At 45.3% G+C, this 15,176-nt stretch overlaps 15 non-coding genes across 15 annotated transcripts; 9 read left to right on the top strand and 6 right to left on the bottom strand.

The window, feature by feature from the left end:
• Window positions 1-653: 653 nt before the first annotated feature.
• Window positions 654-794, bottom strand: LOC130101972 (U4 spliceosomal RNA). Its single transcript, XR_008809086.1, has one exon. It is a non-coding gene; the product is annotated as a U4 spliceosomal RNA (small nuclear RNA).
• An 887-nt stretch (window positions 795-1,681) lies between these two features.
• trnas-gcu (transfer RNA serine (anticodon GCU)) lies at window positions 1,682-1,763 on the top strand. The gene has a single exon. It is a non-coding gene; the product is annotated as a tRNA-Ser (tRNA).
• A 692-nt stretch (window positions 1,764-2,455) lies between these two features.
• Window positions 2,456-2,537, top strand: trnas-gcu (transfer RNA serine (anticodon GCU)). The gene has a single exon. It is a non-coding gene; the product is annotated as a tRNA-Ser (tRNA).
• Window positions 2,538-3,799: 1,262 nt separating this feature from the next.
• On the bottom strand, window positions 3,800-3,940 carry LOC130101960 (U4 spliceosomal RNA). The gene has a single exon (XR_008809080.1). It is a non-coding gene; the product is annotated as a U4 spliceosomal RNA (small nuclear RNA).
• Window positions 3,941-4,601: 661 nt separating this feature from the next.
• On the top strand, window positions 4,602-4,683 carry trnas-gcu (transfer RNA serine (anticodon GCU)). The gene has a single exon. It is a non-coding gene; the product is annotated as a tRNA-Ser (tRNA).
• A 144-nt stretch (window positions 4,684-4,827) lies between these two features.
• On the top strand, window positions 4,828-4,909 carry trnas-gcu (transfer RNA serine (anticodon GCU)). Its single transcript has one exon. It is a non-coding gene; the product is annotated as a tRNA-Ser (tRNA).
• Window positions 4,910-5,279: 370 nt separating this feature from the next.
• On the top strand, window positions 5,280-5,361 carry trnas-gcu (transfer RNA serine (anticodon GCU)). The gene has a single exon. It is a non-coding gene; the product is annotated as a tRNA-Ser (tRNA).
• A 1,262-nt stretch (window positions 5,362-6,623) lies between these two features.
• LOC130101952 (U4 spliceosomal RNA) lies at window positions 6,624-6,764 on the bottom strand. Its single transcript, XR_008809079.1, has one exon. It is a non-coding gene; the product is annotated as a U4 spliceosomal RNA (small nuclear RNA).
• A 661-nt stretch (window positions 6,765-7,425) lies between these two features.
• Window positions 7,426-7,507, top strand: trnas-gcu (transfer RNA serine (anticodon GCU)). The gene has a single exon. It is a non-coding gene; the product is annotated as a tRNA-Ser (tRNA).
• A 1,262-nt stretch (window positions 7,508-8,769) lies between these two features.
• LOC130101946 (U4 spliceosomal RNA) lies at window positions 8,770-8,910 on the bottom strand. The gene has a single exon (XR_008809078.1). It is a non-coding gene; the product is annotated as a U4 spliceosomal RNA (small nuclear RNA).
• A 1,435-nt stretch (window positions 8,911-10,345) lies between these two features.
• Window positions 10,346-10,427, top strand: trnas-gcu (transfer RNA serine (anticodon GCU)). Its single transcript has one exon. It is a non-coding gene; the product is annotated as a tRNA-Ser (tRNA).
• A 1,262-nt stretch (window positions 10,428-11,689) lies between these two features.
• On the bottom strand, window positions 11,690-11,830 carry LOC130101944 (U4 spliceosomal RNA). The gene has a single exon (XR_008809077.1). It is a non-coding gene; the product is annotated as a U4 spliceosomal RNA (small nuclear RNA).
• Window positions 11,831-12,717: 887 nt separating this feature from the next.
• On the top strand, window positions 12,718-12,799 carry trnas-gcu (transfer RNA serine (anticodon GCU)). The gene has a single exon. It is a non-coding gene; the product is annotated as a tRNA-Ser (tRNA).
• Window positions 12,800-14,061: 1,262 nt separating this feature from the next.
• LOC130101939 (U4 spliceosomal RNA) lies at window positions 14,062-14,202 on the bottom strand. Its single transcript, XR_008809075.1, has one exon. It is a non-coding gene; the product is annotated as a U4 spliceosomal RNA (small nuclear RNA).
• An 887-nt stretch (window positions 14,203-15,089) lies between these two features.
• trnas-gcu (transfer RNA serine (anticodon GCU)) lies at window positions 15,090-15,171 on the top strand. Its single transcript has one exon. It is a non-coding gene; the product is annotated as a tRNA-Ser (tRNA).
• Window positions 15,172-15,176: the final 5 nt, after the last annotated feature.

Raw genomic sequence — 15,176 nt, 5'->3', positions numbered from 1 at the left:
ATGTACTAGCACACCTTATCTAGCATTATATATCGCTAGAATAATTACTTACATACTCTAACGTTAGTTACCGTTATCTTACTAGCTATTTATAACTTATAGAAAGAGTGCAACGATAAAGTTACATGTAGGCCATTGCAAAATACATAATGATTTGAGGACCAAGTTTGTAGTCAAAGTATGGGCAGGCCATAGTCAATGTAAAGCATATTATTGACGTTTAGTCCCTATTAGTAAATGTGCCATATAACTTTTTATCCGCTGTTATCAGTGGCCCTGTTTACTAGCCTGCTGTGGAGGGAGGGCTGTAGCGCAGCAGAGAGCAAGGGGGTGGGACCTGTAAGTTGTGCTTGTTCAAATTTTCAGGCTAAGTCAACGTTTTCTCAAAACTCCCTACTGCAGCTTTAATATAATATAATTATAGCTGCAGAAAATGCTCATGTTAATTTCTTAAAACATTGTTGAGGACAGGGTCAATACAAGAAGCCCCCTGGTGCATGGATATGACCATTAGAAATACAAAAACACATTCTAAGGGAGGTCCTAATCCTGGCTACACCAGCCTTATTCAAGCTCATGCTTTCGCCACCACAGCGAAAGCAGCACGTTCAGGGAGCCAAAACACAATTCTTTTTTTTCAACAAGTCACGAAGCCTCATAAGAAGCTGACAAAAATTGCCAAGGCTGACTGTATTTCAAGTCATCCCAGCGGGGTATTGGGTAAAGTTTTCAACCAGCAAAGATCACGTCTCGGATGAGCCTCATAGACTACGATATTGCCTCTGCGAAAGAATGCCTGGCGAAGGTAGCGACGTCTCCGGTGCTTTTATCTGGACATGTAACGACAGGGTGGTATCAAGCTTTAAACTGCCATGTAATAAGCTTTTTGGCACTGACGGCTGCATGGTGTGTCTACGAAACAGGCGAGTGATGTGCACAAAAAGGTTTATTCATTGTTCTCTCTTCACTCAAAGAACAAAAAGTGTGCTGCTTTCGTAATTTTGGGGGGAAAGAATTATGGGTATCCTGGTAGCAAAGGGGCGGAGTTATAACGCTCAATCTCCAAGAATATGTTTGAGTTGGGGATCGATTCGACGAGCCCCCTACGAGGTTGGGTAGGATAATGAAGAGTGCAAGGACACTGCAAACATATTCTGAGAGAGGTCCAATGCAAGCTATGCTGCCTTTTTCTCGACACAGGCGTACTCTCTAGGTTCTTTCCAACAAAGCAGAAGCAGCACAGAAAATAAACATAAGCACATCTCCCTCTATCAACACAGTTGTGAGTCTCCTAACCCATAGAACCCAATGCTCCTTGCAGGTCAGTCGAAGGGTTACCGTCAACTGACCTGCAAAGCCGTTCAAAGTACCTTGCTGACAACTTTAACAACATCATCCTTAAAATAGCTGCAGAAACACACCACAGCCCAGCTTCGGGCAGACTTGCAGGCGAGTGACGAGGTGGCCGAGTCGTTAAGGCGATGGACTGCTAATCCATTGTGCTCTGCACGCGTGGGTTCGAATCCCATCCTCGTCGATTGATGTCTTTAGTGTTTCGAGAGAGCCAAGTGCGCCTGGAAAAGCCGTTCAAAGTACCTTGCTACCAACTTTAACAACATCATCCTTAAAATAGCTGCAGAAACACACCACAGCCCAGCTTCGGGCAGACGTGCCGGCGAGTGACGAGGTGGCCGAGTGGTTAAGGCGATGGACTGCTAATCCATTGTGCTCTGCACGCGTGGGTTCGAATCCCATCCTCGTCGTATGATGTCTTTAGTGTTTCGAGAGAGCCAAGTGCGCCTGGCAAAGCCGTTCAATTAACTTTGCTGCCAACTTTAACAACATCATCCTTAAAATAGCTGCAGAAACACACCACAGCCCAGCTTCGGGCAGACGTGCCGGCGAGTGACGAGGTGGCCGAGTGGTTAAGGCGATGGACTACTAATCCATTATGCTGCCTTTTTCTCGACACAGGCGTTCTCTCTAGGTTCTTTCAAACAAAGCAGAAGCAGCACAGAAAAGAAACATAAGCACATCTCCCTCTATCAACACAGTTGTGAGTCTCCTAACCCATAGAACCCAATGCTCCTTGCAGGTCAGTCGAAGGGTTACCTTCAACTGACCTGCAAAGCCGTTCAAAGTACCTTGCTGACAACTTTAACAACATCATCCTTAAAATAGCTGCAGAAACACACCACAGCCCAGCTTCGGGCAGACCTGTAGGCGAGTGACGAGGTGGCCGAGTGGTTAAGGCGATGGACTGCTAATCCATTGTGCTCTGCACGCGTGGGTTTGAATCCCATCCTCGTCGTTTGATGTCTTTAGTGTTTCGAGAGAGCCAAGTGCGCCTGGCAAAGCCGTTCGAAGTACCTTGCTGCCAACTTTGACGACATCATCCTTAAAATAGCTGCAGAAACACAACACAGCCCAGCTTCGGGCAGACGTGCAGGCGAGTGACGAGGTGGCCGAGTGGTTAAGGCGATGGACTGCTAATCCATTGTGCTCTGCACGCGTGGGTTCGAATCCCATCCTCGTCGTATGATGTCTTTAGTGTTTCGAGAGAGCCAAGTGCGCCTGGCAAAGCCGTTCAAAGTACCTTGCTGCCAACTTTAACGACATCATCCTTAAAGCTGCTGTAGGTAACTTTTGAAAAAATGTATTTGCTAAAACTGTCATTATGTCCTGACAGTAGAATATGAGACAGATAATCTGTGTAAAAATCACGCTCCTTTGGCTCCTCCTAGTGGTCCTATTGCCATTTGCAAGAAATACACGCTCCCGGTCAGAAACAACCGGAATGTCTTAGAAGTGTCAATCACGCTCGTGTACGCGCTGATCACACCCCTCTCTTGCACAGCGCGAGCGCGTATCGTCGTTCAAACTCAAGATTTCCGGCGTGCTGCAGCTGTGCTTATGACGGAGAAACAACCTAAACTGCCAATTCTCGAGTGACACCTGCTCATAAAACAAAGAGGTAAAAGGAAAAAGACTGATGACGATAAACAAGCGAAAAAGAAAGAATTACACAGAGCCCATTGACTCGGTGTCAAAACTCTAGCCGCATAACATGTAGATAAAATGTCACGCACTCTGCTAAGCAACAATTAAAACCTGCTAATTCAATGGCTTGTCATGTTGCTGAAATAATGTACTAGCACACCTTATCTAGCATTATATATCGCTAGAATAATTACTTACATACTCTAACGTTAGTTACCGTTATCTTACTAGCTATTTATAACTTATAGAAAGAGTGCAACGATAAAGTTACATGTAGGCCATTGCAAAATACATAATGATTTGAGGACCAAGTTTGTAGTCAAAGTATGGGCAGGCCATAGTCAATGTAAAGCATATTATTGACGTTTAGTCCCTATTAGTAAATGTGCCATATAACTTTTTATCCGCTGTTATCAGTGGCCCTGTTTACTAGCCTGCTGTGGAGGGAGGGCTGTAGCGCAGCAGAGAGCAAGGGGGTGGGACCTGTAAGTTGTGCTTGTTCAAATTTTCAGGCTAAGTCAACGTTTTCTCAAAACTCCCTACTGCAGCTTTAATATAATATAATTATAGCTGCAGAAAATGCTCATGTTAATTTCTTAAAACATTGTTGAGGACAGGGTCAATACAAGAAGCCCCCTGGTGCATGGATATGACCATTAGAAATACAAAAACACATTCTAAGGGAGGTCCTAATCCTGGCTACACCAGCCTTATTCAAGCTCATGCTTTCGCCACCACAGCGAAAGCAGCACGTTCAGGGAGCCAAAACACAATTCTTTTTTTTCAACAAGTCACGAAGCCTCATAAGAAGCTGACAAAAATTGCCAAGGCTGACTGTATTTCAAGTCATCCCAGCGGGGTATTGGGTAAAGTTTTCAACCAGCAAAGATCACGTCTCGGATGAGCCTCATAGACTACGATATTGCCTCTGCGAAAGAATGCCTGGCGAAGGTAGCGACGTCTCCCGTGCTTTTATCTGGACATGTAACGACAGGGTGGTATCAAGCTTTAAACTGCCATGTAATAAGCTTTTTGGCACTGACGGCTGCATGGTGTGTCTACGAAACAGGCGAGTGATGTGCACAAAAAGGTTTATTCCTTGTTCTCTCTTCACTCAAAGAACAAAAAGTGTGCTGCTTTCGTAATTTTGGGGGGAAAGAATTATGGGTATCCTGGTAGCAAAGGGGCGGAGTTATAACGCTCAATCTCCAAGAATATGTTTGAGTTCGGGATCGATTCGACGAGCCCCCTACGAGGTTGGGTAGGATAATGAAGAGTGCAAGGACACTGCAAACATATTCTGAGAGAGGTCCAATGCAAGCTATGCTGCCTTTTTCTCGACACAGGCGTTCTCTCTAGGTTCTTTCCAACAAAGCAGAAGCAGCACAGAAAATAAACATAAGCACATCTCCCTCTATCAACACAGTTGTGAGTCTCCTAACCCATAGAACCCAATGCTCCTTGCAGGTCAGTCGAAGGGTTACCGTCAACTGACCTGCAAAGCCGTTCAAAGTACCTTGCTGACAACTTTAACAACATCATCCTTAAAATAGCTGCAGAAACACACCACAGCCCAGCTTCGGGCAGACTTGCAGGCGAGTGACGAGGTGGCCGAGTGGTTAAGGCGATGGACTGCTAATCCATTGTGCTCTGCACGCGTGGGTTCGAATCCCATCCTCGTCGATTGATGTCTTTAGTGTTTCGAGAGAGCCAAGTGCGCCTGGAAAAGCCGTTCAAAGTACCTTGCTGCCAACTTTAACAACATCATCCTTAAAATAGCTGCAGAAACACACCACAGCCCAGCTTCGGGCAGACTTGCAGGCGAGTGACGAGGTGGCCGAGTGGTTAAGGCGATGGACTGCTAATCCATTGTGCTCTGCACGCGTGGGTTCGAATCCCATCCTCGTCGTTTGATGTCTTTAGTGTTTCGAGAGAGCCAAGTGCGACTGGCAAAGCCGTTCAATGAACTTTGCTGCCAACTTTAACAACATCATCCTTAAAATAGCTGCAGAAACACACCACAGCCCAGCTTCGGGCAGACGTGCCGGCGAGTGACGAGGTGGCCGAGTGGTTAAGGCGATGGACTGCTAATCCATTGTGCTCTGCACGCGTGGGTTCGAATCCCATCCTCATCGATTGATGTCTTTAGTGTTTCGAGAGAGCCAAGTGCGCCTGGAAAAGCCGTTCAAAGTACCTTGCTGCCAACTTTGACGACATCATCCTTAAAATAGCTGCAGAAACACACCACAGCCCAGCTTCGGGCAAACGTGCAGGCGAGTGACGAGGTGGCCGAGTGGTTAAGGCGATGGACTGCTAATCCATTGTGCTCTGCACGCGTGGGTTCGAATCCCATCCTCGTCGTATGATGTCTTTAGTGTTTCGAGAGAGCCAAGTGCGCCTGGCAAAGCCGTTCAAAGTACCTTGCTGCCAACTTTAACGACATCATCCTTAAAGCTGCTGTAGGTAACTTTTGAAAAAATGTATTTGCTAAAACTGTCATTATGTCCTGACAGTAGAATATGAGACAGATAATCTGTGTAAAAATCACGCTCCTCTGGCTCCTCCTAGTGGTCCTATTGCCATTTGCAAGAAATACACGCTCCCGGTCAGAAACAACCGGAATGTCTTAGAAGTGTCAATCACGCTCGTGTACGCGCTGATCATACCCCTCTCTTGCACAGCGCGAGCGCGTACCGTCGTTCAAACTCAAGATTTCCGGCGTGCTGCAGCTGTGCTTATGACGGAGAAACAACCTAAACTGCCAATTCTCGAGTGACACCTGCTCATAAAACAAAGAGGTAAAAGGAAAAAGACTGATGACGATAAACAAGCGAAAAAGAAAGAATTACACAGAGCCCATTGACTCGGTGTCAAAACTCTAGCCGCATAACATGTAGATAAAATGTCACGCACTCTGCTAAGCAACAATTAAAACCTGCTAATTCACTGGCTTGTCATGTTGCTGAAATAATGTACTAGCACACCTTATCTAGCATTATATATCGCTAGAATAATTACTTACATACTCTAACGTTAGTTACCGTTATCTTACTAGCTATTTATAACTTATAGAAAGAGTGCAACGATAAAGTTACATGTAGGCCATTGCAAAATACATAATGATTTGAGGACCAAGTTTGTAGTCAAAGTATGGGCAGGCCATAGTCAATGTAAAGCATATTATTGACGTTTAGTCCCTATTAGTAAATGTGCCATATAACTTTTTATCCGCTGTTATCAGTGGCCCTGTTTACTAGCCTGCTGTGGAGGGAGGGCTGTAGCGCAGCAGAGAGCAAGGGGGTGGGACCTGTAAGTTGTGCTTGTTCAAATTTTCAGGCTAAGTCAACGTTTTCTCAAAACTCCCTACTGCAGCTTTAATATAATATAATTATAGCTGCAGAAAATGCTCATGTTAATTTCTTAAAACATTGTTGAGGACAGGGTCAATACAAGAAGCCCCCTGGTGCATGGATATGACCATTAGAAATACAAAAACACATTCTAAGGGAGGTCCTAATCCTGGCTACACCAGCCTTATTCAAGCTCATGCTTTCGCCACCACAGCGAAAGCAGCACGTTCAGGGAGCCAAAACACAATTCTTTTTTTTCAACAAGTCACGAAGCCTCATAAGAAGCTGACAAAAATTGCCAAGGCTGACTGTATTTCAAGTCATCCCAGCGGGGTATTGGGTAAAGTTTTCAACCAGCAAAGATCACGTCTCGGATGAGCCTCATAGACTACGATATTGCCTCTGCGAAAGAATGCCTGGCGAAGGTAGCGACGTCTCCGGTGCTTTTATCTGGACATGTAACGACAGGGTGGTATCAAGCTTTAAACTGCCATGTAATAAGCTTTTTGGCACTGACGGCTGCATGGTGTGTCTACGAAACAGGCGAGTGATGTGCACAAAAAGGTTTATTCATTGTTCTCTCTTCACTCAAAGAACAAAAAGTGTGCTGCTTTCGTAATTTTGGGGGGAAAGAATTATGGGTATCCTGGTAGCAAAGGGGCGGAGTTATAACGCTCAATCTCCAAGAATATGTTTGAGTTCGGGATCGATTCGACGAGCCCCCTACGAGGTTGGGTAGGATAATGAAGAGTGCAAGGACACTGCAAACATATTCTGAGAGAGGTCCAATGCAAGCTATGCTGCCTTTTTCTCGACACAGGCGTTCTCTCTAGGTTCTTTCCAACAAAGCAGAAGCAGCACAGAAAATAAACATAAGCACATCTCCCTCTATCAACACAGTTGTGAGTCTCCTAACCCATAGAACCCAATGCTCCTTGCAGGTCAGTCGAAGGGTTACCGTCAACTGACCTGCAAAGCCGTTCAAAGTACCTTGCTGACAACTTTAACAACATCATCCTTAAAATAGCTGCAGAAACACACGACAGCCCAGCTTCGGGCAGACTTGCAGGCGAGTGACGAGGTGGCCGAGTGGTTAAGGCGATGGACTGCTAATCCATTGTGCTCTGCACGCGTGGGTTCGAATCCCATCCTCGTCGTATGATGTCTTTAGTGTTTCGAGAGAGCCAAGTGCGCCTGGCAAAGCCGTTCAAAGTACCTTGCTGCCAACTTTAACGACATCATCCTTAAAGCTGCTGTAGGTAACTTTTGAAAAAATGTATTTGCTAAAACTGTCATTATGTCCTGACAGTAGAATATGAGACAGATAATCTGTGTAAAAATCACGCTCCTCTGGCTCCTCCTAGTGGTCCTATTGCCATTTGCAAGAAATACACGCTCCCGGTCAGAAACAACCGGAATGTCTTAGAAGTGTCAATCACGCTCGTGTACGCGCTGATCACACCCCTCTCTTGCACAGCGCGAGCGCGTACCGTCGTTCAAACTCAAGATTTCCGACGTGCTGCAGCTGTACTTATGACGGAGAAACAACCTAAACTGCCAATTCTCGAGTGACACCTGCTCATAAAACAAAGAGGTAAAAGGAAAAAGACTGATGACGATAAACAAGCGAAAAAGAAAGAATTACACAGAGCCCATTGACTCGGTGTCAAAACTCTAGCCGCATAACATGTAGATAAAATGTCACGCACTCTGCTAAGCAACAATTAAAACCTGCTAATTCACTGGCTTGTCATGTTGCTGAAATAATGTACTAGCACACCTTATCTAGCATTATATATCGCTAGAATAATTACTTACATACTCTAACGTTAGTTACCGTTATCTTACTAGCTATTTATAACTTATAGAAAGAGTGCAACGATAAAGTTACATGTAGGCCATTGCAAAATACATAATGATTTGAGGACCAAGTTTGTAGTCAAAGTATGGGCAGGCCATAGTCAATGTAAAGCATATTATTGACGTTTAGTCCCTATTAGTAAATGTGCCATATAACTTTTTATCCGCTGTTATCAGTGGCCCTGTTTACTAGCCTGCTGTGGAGGGAGGGCTGTAGCGCAGCAGAGAGCAAGGGGGTGGGACCTGTAAGTTGTGCTTGTTCAAATTTTCAGGCTAAGTCAACGTTTTCTCAAAACTCCCTACTGCAGCTTTAATATAATATAATTATAGCTGCAGAAAATGCTCATGTTAATTTCTTAAAACATTGTTGAGGACAGGGTCAATACAAGAAGCCCCCTGGTGCATGGATATGACCATTAGAAATACAAAAACACATTCTAAGGGAGGTCCTAATCCTGGCTACACCAGCCTTATTCAAGCTCATGCTTTCGCCACCACAGCGAAAGCAGCACGTTCAGGGAGCCAAAACACAATTCTTTTTTTTCAACAAGTCACGAAGCCTCATAAGAAGCTGACAAAAATTGCCAAGGCTGACTGTATTTCAAGTCATCCCAGCGGGGTATTGGGTAAAGTTTTCAACCAGCAAAGATCACGTCTCGGATGAGCCTCATAGACTACGATATTGCCTCTGCGAAAGAATGCCTGGCGAAGGTAGCGACGTCTCCGGTGCTTTTATCTGGACATGTAACGACAGGGTGGTATCAAGCTTTAAACTGCCATGTAATAAGCTTTTTGGCACTGACGGCTGCATGGTGTGTCTACGAAACAGGCGAGTGATGTGCACAAAAAGGTTTATTCATTGTTCTCTCTTCACTCAAAGAACAAAAAGTGTGCTGCTTTCGTAATTTTGGGGGGAAAGAATTATGGGTATCCTGGTAGCAAAGGGGCGGAGTTATAACGCTCAATCTCCAAGAATATGTTTGAGTTGGGGATCGATTCGACGAGCCCCCTACGAGGTTGGGTAGGATAATGAAGAGTGCAAGGACACTGCAAACATATTCTGAGAGAGGTCCAATGCAAGCTATGCTGCCTTTTTCTCGACACAGGCGTACTCTCTAGGTTCTTTCCAACAAAGCAGAAGCAGCACAGAAAATAAACATAAGCACATCTCCCTCTATCAACACAGTTGTGAGTCTCCTAACCCATAGAACCCAATGCTCCTTGCAGGTCAGTCGAAGGGTTACCGTCAACTGACCTGCAAAGCCGTTCAAAGTACCTTGCTACCAACTTTAACAACATCATCCTTAAAATAGCTGCAGAAACACACCACAGCCCAGCTTCGGGCAGACGTGCCGGCGAGTGACGAGGTGGCCGAGTGGTTAAGGCGATGGACTGCTAATCCATTGTACTCTGCACGCGTGGGTTCGAATCCCATCCTCGTCGTATGATGTCTTTAGTGTTTCGAGAGAGCCAAGTGCGCCTGGCAAAGCCGTTCAATTAACTTTGCTGCCAACTTTAACAACATCATCCTTAAAATAGCTGCAGAAACACACCACAGCCCAGCTTCGGGCAGACGTGCCGGCGAGTGACGAGGTGGCCGAGTGGTTAAGGCGATGGACTACTAATCCATTATGCTGCCTTTTTCTCGACACAGGCGTTCTCTCTAGGTTCTTTCAAACAAAGCAGAAGCAGCACAGAAAAGAAACATAAGCACATCTCCCTCTATCAACACAGTTGTGAGTCTCCTAACCCATAGAACCCAATGCTCCTTGCAGGTCAGTCGAAGGGTTACCTTCAACTGACCTGCAAAGCCGTTCAAAGTACCTTGCTGACAACTTTAACAACATCATCCTTAAAATAGCTGCAGAAACACACCACAGCCCAGCTTCGGGCAGACCTGTAGGCGAGTGACGAGGTGGCCGAGTGGTTAAGGCGATGGACTGCTAATCCATTGTGCTCTGCACGCGTGGGTTTGAATCCCATCCTCGTCGTTTGATGTCTTTAGTGTTTCGAGAGAGCCAAGTGCGCCTGGCAAAGCCGTTCGAAGTACCTTGCTGCCAACTTTGACGACATCATCCTTAAAATAGCTGCAGAAACACAACACAGCCCAGCTTCGGGCAGACGTGCAGGCGAGTGACGAGGTGGCCGAGTGGTTAAGGCGATGGACTGCTAATCCATTGTGCTCTGCACGCGTGGGTTCGAATCCCATCCTCGTCGTATGATGTCTTTAGTGTTTCGAGAGAGCCAAGTGCGCCTGGCAAAGCCGTTCAAAGTACCTTGCTGCCAACTTTAACGACATCATCCTTAAAGCTGCTGTAGGTAACTTTTGAAAAAATGTATTTGCTAAAACTGTCATTATGTCCTGACAGTAGAATATGAGACAGATAATCTGTGTAAAAATCACGCTCCTTTGGCTCCTCCTAGTGGTCCTATTGCCATTTGCAAGAAATACACGCTCCCGGTCAGAAACAACCGGAATGTCTTAGAAGTGTCAATCACGCTCGTGTACGCGCTGATCACACCCCTCTCTTGCACAGCGCGAGCGCGTATCGTCGTTCAAACTCAAGATTTCCGGCGTGCTGCAGCTGTGCTTATGACGGAGAAACAACCTAAACTGCCAATTCTCGAGTGACACCTGCTCATAAAACAAAGAGGTAAAAGGAAAAAGACTGATGACGATAAACAAGCGAAAAAGAAAGAATTACACAGAGCCCATTGACTCGGTGTCAAAACTCTAGCCGCATAACATGTAGATAAAATGTCACGCACTCTGCTAAGCAACAATTAAAACCTGCTAATTCAATGGCTTGTCATGTTGCTGAAATAATGTACTAGCACACCTTATCTAGCATTATATATCGCTAGAATAATTACTTACATACTCTAACGTTAGTTACCGTTATCTTACTAGCTATTTATAACTTATAGAAAGAGTGCAACGATAAAGTTACATGTAGGCCATTGCAAAATACATAATGATTTGAGGACCAAGTTTGTAGTCAAAGTATGGGCAGGCCATAGTCAATGTAAAGCATATTATTGACGTTTAGTCCCTATTAGTAAATGTGCCATATAACTTTTTATCCGCTGTTATCAGTGGCCCTGTTTACTAGCCTGCTGTGGAGGGAGGGCTGTAGCGCAGCAGAGAGCAAGGGGGTGGGACCTGTAAGTTGTGCTTGTTCAAATTTTCAGGCTAAGTCAACGTTTTCTCAAAACTCCCTACTGCAGCTTTAATATAATATAATTATAGCTGCAGAAAATGCTCATGTTAATTTCTTAAAACATTGTTGAGGACAGGGTCAATACAAGAAGCCCCCTGGTGCATGGATATGACCATTAGAAATACAAAAACACATTCTAAGGGAGGTCCTAATCCTGGCTACACCAGCCTTATTCAAGCTCATGCTTTCGCCACCACAGCGAAAGCAGCACGTTCAGGGAGCCAAAACACAATTCTTTTTTTTCAACAAGTCACGAAGCCTCATAAGAAGCTGACAAAAATTGCCAAGGCTGACTGTATTTCAAGTCATCCCAGCGGGGTATTGGGTAAAGTTTTCAACCAGCAAAGATCACGTCTCGGATGAGCCTCATAGACTACGATATTGCCTCTGCGAAAGAATGCCTGGCGAAGGTAGCGACGTCTCCCGTGCTTTTATCTGGACATGTAACGACAGGGTGGTATCAAGCTTTAAACTGCCATGTAATAAGCTTTTTGGCACTGACGGCTGCATGGTGTGTCTACGAAACAGGCGAGTGATGTGCACAAAAAGGTTTATTCCTTGTTCTCTCTTCACTCAAAGAACAAAAAGTGTGCTGCTTTCGTAATTTTGGGGGGAAAGAATTATGGGTATCCTGGTAGCAAAGGGGCGGAGTTATAACGCTCAATCTCCAAGAATATGTTTGAGTTCGGGATCGATTCGACGAGCCCCCTACGAGGTTGGGTAGGATAATGAAGAGTGCAAGGACACTGCAAACATATTCTGAGAGAGGTCCAATGCAAGCTATGCTGCCTTTTTCTCGACACAGGCGTTCTCTCTAGGTTCTTTCCAACAAAGCAGAAGCAGCACAGAAAATAAACATAAGCACATCTCCCTCTATCAACACAGTTGTGAGTCTCCTAACCCATAGAACCCAATGCTCCTTGCAGGTCAGTCGAAGGGTTACCGTCAACTGACCTGCAAAGCCGTTCAAAGTACCTTGCTGACAACTTTAACAACATCATCCTTAAAATAGCTGCAGAAACACACCACAGCCCAGCTTCAGGCAGACTTGCAGGCGAGTGACGAGGTGGCCGAGTGGTTAAGGCGATGGACTGCTAATCCATTGTGCTCTGCACGCGTGGGTTAGAATCCCATCCTCGTCGATTGATGTCTTTAGTGTTTCGAGAGAGCCAAGTGCGCCTGGTAAAGCCGTTCAAAGTACCTTGCTGCCAACTTTGACGACATCATCCTTAAAATAGCTGCAGAAACACACCACAGCCCAGCTTCGGGCAGACGTGCAGGCGAGTGACGAGGTGGCCGAGTGGTTAAGGCGATGGACTGCTAATCCATTGTGCTCTGCACGCGTGGGTTCGAATCCCATCCTCGTCGTATGATGTCTTTAGTGTTTCGAGAGAGCCAAGTGCGCCTGGCAAAGCCGTTCAAAGTACCTTGCTGCCAACTTTAACGACATCATCCTTAAAGCTGCTGTAGGTAACTTTTGAAAAAATTTATTTGCTAAAACTGTCATTATGTCCTGACAGTAGAATATGAGACAGATAATCTGTGTAAAAATCACGCTCCTCTGGCTCCTCCTAGTGGTCCTATTGCCATTTGCAAGAAATACACGCTCCCGGTCAGAAACAACCGGAATGTCTTAGAAGTGTCAATCACGCTCGTGTACGCGCTGATCACACCCCTCTCTTGCACAGCGCGAGCGCGTACCGTCGTTCAAACTTAAGATTTCCGCCGTGCTGCAGCTGTGCTTATGACGGAGAAACAACCTAAACTGCCAATTCTCGAGTGACACCTGCTCATAAAACAAAGAGGTAAAAGGAAAAAGACTGATGACGATAAACAAGCGAAAAAGAAAGAATTACACAGAGCCCATTGACTCGGTGTCAAAACTCTAGCCGCATAACATGTAGATAAAATGTCACGCACTCTGCTAAGCAACAGTTAAAACCTGCTAATTCACTGGCTTGTCATGTTGCTGAAATAATGTACTAGCACACCTTATCTAGCATTATATATCGCTAGAATAATTACTTACATACTCTAACGTTAGTTACCGTTATCTTACTAGCTATTTATAACTTATAGAAAGAGTGCAACGATAAAGTTACATGTAGGCCATTGCAAAATACATAATGATTTGAGGACCAAGTTTGTAGTCAAAGTATGGGCAGGCCATAGTCAATGTAAAGCATATTATTGACGTTTAGTCCCTATTAGTAAATGTGCCATATAACTTTTTATCCGCTGTTATCAGTGGCCCTGTTTACTAGCCTGCTGTGGAGGGAGGGCTGTAGCGCAGCAGAGAGCAAGGGGGTGGGACCTGTAAGTTGTGCTTGTTCAAATTTTCAGGCTAAGTCAACGTTTTCTCAAAACTCCCTACTGCAGCTTTAATATAATATAATTATAGCTGCAGAAAATGCTCATGTTAATTTCTTAAAACATTGTTGAGGACAGGGTCAATACAAGAAGCCCCCTGGTGCATGGATATGACCATTAGAAATACAAAAACACATTCTAAGGGAGGTCCTAATCCTGGCTACACCAGCCTTATTCAAGCTCATGCTTTCGCCACCACAGCGAAAGCAGCACGTTCAGGGAGCCAAAACACAATTCTTTTTTTTCAACAAGTCACGAAGCCTCATAAGAAGCTGACAAAAATTGCCAAGGCTGACTGTATTTCAAGTCATCCCAGCGGGGTATTGGGTAAAGTTTTCAACCAGCAAAGATCACGTCTCGGATGAGCCTCATAGACTACGATATTGCCTCTGCGAAAGAATGCCTGGCGAAGGTAGCGACGTCTCCCGTGCTTTTATCTGGACATGTAACGACAGGGTGGTATCAAGCTTTAAACTGCCATGTAATAAGCTTTTTGGCACTGACGGCTGCATGGTGTGTCTACGAAACAGGCGAGTGATGTGCACAAAAAGGTTTATTCCTTGTTCTCTCTTCACTCAAAGAACAAAAAGTGTGCTGCTTTCGTAATTTTGGGGGGAAAGAATTATGGGTATCCTGGTAGCAAAGGGGCGGAGTTATAACGCTCAATCTCCAAGAATATGTTTGAGTTCGGGATCGATTCGACGAGCCCCCTACGAGGTTGGGTAGGATAATGAAGAGTGCAAGGACACTGCAAACATATTCTGAGAGAGGTCCAATGCAAGCTATGCTGCCTTTTTCTCGACACAGGCGTTCTCTCTAGGTTCTTTCCAACAAAGCAGAAGCAGCACAGAAAATAAACATAAGCACATCTCCCTCTATCAACACAGTTGTGAGTCTCCTAACCCATAGAACCCAATGCTCCTTGCAGGTCAGTCGAAGGGTTACCGTCAACTGACCTGCAAAGCCGTTCAAAGTACCTTGCTGACAACTTTAACAACATCATCCTTAAAATAGCTGCAGAAACACACCACAGCCCAGCTTCGGGCATACTTGCAGGCGAGTGACGAGGTGGCCGAGTGGTTAAGGCGATGGGCTGCTAATCCATTGTGCTCTGCACGCGTGGGTTCGAATCCCATCCTCGTCGTTTGATGTCTTTAGTGTTTCGAGAGAGCCAAGTGCGACTGGCAAAGCCGTTCAATGAACTTTACTGCCAACTTTAACAACATCATCCTTAAAATAGCTGCAGAAACACACCACAGCCCAGCTTCGGGCAAACGTGCCGGCGAGTGACGAGGTGGCCGAGTGGTTAAGGCGATGGACTGCTAATCCATTGTGCTCTGCACGCGTGGGTTCGAATCCCATCCTCGTCGTTTGA

The sequence above is a fragment of the Rhinichthys klamathensis genome, unplaced genomic scaffold (genome assembly GCF_029890125.1).
Source record: "Rhinichthys klamathensis goyatoka isolate OS25496 unplaced genomic scaffold, OSU_Roscu_1.1 h1tg000011l_1, whole genome shotgun sequence".
NCBI classification, from domain to species: Eukaryota; Metazoa; Chordata; class Actinopteri; order Cypriniformes; family Leuciscidae; genus Rhinichthys; species Rhinichthys klamathensis.
This window is presented reverse-complemented; position numbering and strand designations above follow the sequence as displayed.